We start from the raw sequence: 3357 nt of genomic DNA, 5'->3' as shown, positions 1-3357 counted from the left end.
AGATTTCAAAAATATAATGAAATAAAATCGATAAACGTCTACACAAAACAAAACAAAAAGTAAAGAAAATACTAGATTATCACATTAAACTATAAAATTTACTCCATAGAAAACCATAAAGAAAAATGAATAACAATGAATGCCTACAAAATATTTTATTTTTCAATTTTCCTTTGAAATTATGATTTTAGAAAGCAAAGAACATCTATAGATCTATTGCTCAACTGTGTCCTTATTTTTCACACAAAATTGCCAGAAACAGAAAAAACTTTTTTACTTGTGACTGAGCTGGGGTTTAATCGTCTTTAAAGCATTAGATAATAAATCTAAATTTTTTGTTCTTCTGTTTGCACCCTCTAATACTAAAACTCATTTTTTAGTGTCTTAGGGTTGGACAAAGTCACTTCTTCAGGTTCTTGAAGATATTTATGTATTGATTTTTCCATATCATTTTTTAAAGCTATGGCTTGATTTTTTTCTTTGCTACTTTTTCATCATCGCAGTCATCTTCTATAGAATAATTTGGATAAAATCTCGATAACATTTGTCCAGATAATGATATCAGATTTTGCAGCTAGTGGAAGAAATATGCTAGAAGACTTTGTCCAAACGTTCTGTTGATTTTGTAAAGGAGAAGTGTTACTAATTCCATTGTGTTCTCTTTTGAATTCATACCTCTACAGCATGTAACAACTTGGAACTAATTTCAGTTTTCAAATTTTTCAATTCACGTAACAGAAATTCAAGTATGCCTTCACTCATTAATAAATAGGACAACAAGATTTGTGTCGTATCATCCTAAGGCATCAGCTGCTAAATGTATTGGTCCTAAAACTTTAAAGATCTCTACAATTTTACAATACTATGCTTCATTCCATGTGTGAGAAGCACCAATGTCATTCAAAGCTAAAAAAAACATTCTTTTAAGTGCACAAATCTTTCTATCGTTTTTCCATTGTTGCAAGATTTCTCCCTATTGTAGTGAGAATTGAACACTTTTTATAGGTGTAGGGGATTTTTTTTGTTTTTGTAGTTAGTTTTATGAAACTTGGTATTTAACAATATTCTCATTTTATGCCAGAGACGATTTTGTGTCAAAATGTTGATGTTTTTAATCAAATAATTAATTAATTTTTATGTTTAAGTCTAGGCTCAAAAACTGGTTTTTTAGTTGGGAAAACCCGGTTTTCAAATATAAATTTCTTCAAAAAACCGGTTTTTCAAAACTGGGTTTTAAAAATCGACAAACCCTATACTAGAGGGCACTTATTTGAATTAATTACAGTAATTAATTAAGAAAGTATCATTTAGAAATGAAAAATCCAAATTGTTAGATGTGGAAAATTTTAAAAATTTATAATTATATATATTTTTAAAAATTATATCCTTTTTTGTAAGAATTATATTTAGTTTATTATTTTCTTAAATTTTTTGCTAATAGATGTGTGTGTATTTTTTTGCTAATAGGTGTGTGTAAAGTCAGGAAAATTGAATGTAGATAGAAATTAGTTGATTTACAGAAATCCTGTTAATATTTTGAGGTGGAATGTACATTATCTAAGTTAGAAGTGTGTAAACATAACTGCCAAGTTTTGTAGCAATTGGTTGACTAATCTAGAGTGCATAGCAAACAAACAAACAAACATCCTCATTTATATATATATGAATTTTTTATTGCTGTACTTCACATTATCTTGGTATAGGACCACTGCCACATACTATAGATAGATGACATGTATGCATCCATTATGGTGCCATAATGGATGCAGTTTGGCAAGAGATACTTTAGGCAATCATTAATTAATTGCCTCATTGATAGTATGTCTCACTATATAGCAACCTGCATAGCTGCCTGTGAGGGCCATATTTGTTACTGAATAAACAGGTGTCTGTTGCATATTTCTGTTTGTTCTTTTAATCATTTGCATATCTCTGTCACCTCTACAGATCCTGCAATGCGCTTGTGGCTATGTACATTCCTTCATGGTGTTACAATTTTACTTTTGATGAGTGTATGTATATATACAGTAAATCTCTACTAACTTAAACTAATAGGGGATAAAGGTGGTTTGAGTTTACAAAAGTTAGTAGGATGTTTTCCCTGATGGCATGGAACATGAGAAAGTGAATATATAGTACAGTAATTTATTATGATCAGTTTTATACAGAATTTTACTGGGCTTTTAGTAAGTTATACCATTGAATTTATTATTACAGGAAATGAGCCCAAAAAATTTTGTGATAGTACAATATACCACAATGTACAGTCTTTAGTAATTACTGACTACAGTAATGAATTGCACAGTATTACAAAGATTTCTGAATGTTGAAAACACTCATTAATTATAATTTCATTATAATGATAATTATTTGTTAATTATAATTTTTATATTGCCAAGAAATTTTAAATTACTATGCAATTTTTTGAAAAAATTTGTTCAAGTTATGCAAAGTCCATGTTGGCAGGGTCCAGGTTATTGGGGCTTACTATAATTAGAAAGTTGTAATACAATTAATTTCTCATTTTTTTTACAAATTACATTTCAATTTTTATTCCTTTCATTTTGCAAAATGTTGACTGCAAGAAAAAATTTGCAAACAGTGACAAACCATAATAAGTATTAAGTATTAAATATATTAAAAAAATTAAATATTAAATTATTTTTAATTGAATTTATATTTGTAAAATATTTTTTAAGACCTATGTTAAATTTTTATTTTTAGGCATTATGGGTACTTTTAGACAAGCATCATTCACCTCCACAGTTAGAGAATGAACAAATGATTAATTATGGTGACTTTCTAAAGGTTGCAGAACAAGCAGGACAGAAGTGCAAGTAATAAATATTTTTATATATATTTAGAATATAATTTAATACAAATAGTAATAGTTTGTAAAATTAATATGCCTTAATGTCCTTAATTTATTATAATCTTATTTCGTAAGTTACAGGTAAATTAAATAAAACAATAATTTTATAATCTGTGAAACTGAGTTGCATTATTCTTAAAGCCAGTTTAATAAGTCCTGTTAATAGAAAATACATACTAGTGGACGAAATAAGATTATAGTAATAGTTTGTATTTTTACAGATGTTTTAATAATACAAGTCAAATTCAAGGGAGTTTGTATCCTTGAACATATTACTAACATATTGCATATTCATTATTACAGGAAATGTGCCCAAAAATATTTTGTGGCAGTACAGTATACAGCAATGTACAGTCTTTAGTAATTACTGACTACAGTAATGAAATGCACAGTATTACAAAGATTTTTGAATGTTGAAAACATTCATTAATTATAATTTCGTTATAATTATAATTACTTGTTAATTATAATTTTTATGTTGTCAA

Source organism: Centruroides sculpturatus, unplaced genomic scaffold (genome assembly GCF_000671375.1).
Source record: "Centruroides sculpturatus isolate CEXI.00-Female unplaced genomic scaffold, Cexi_2.0 scaffold515, whole genome shotgun sequence".
In the NCBI taxonomy this organism is placed as follows: Eukaryota; Metazoa; Arthropoda; class Arachnida; order Scorpiones; family Buthidae; genus Centruroides; species Centruroides sculpturatus.
The sequence above is the reverse complement of the archived record's forward strand: the minus strand, read 5'-3'. Positions refer to the sequence as shown.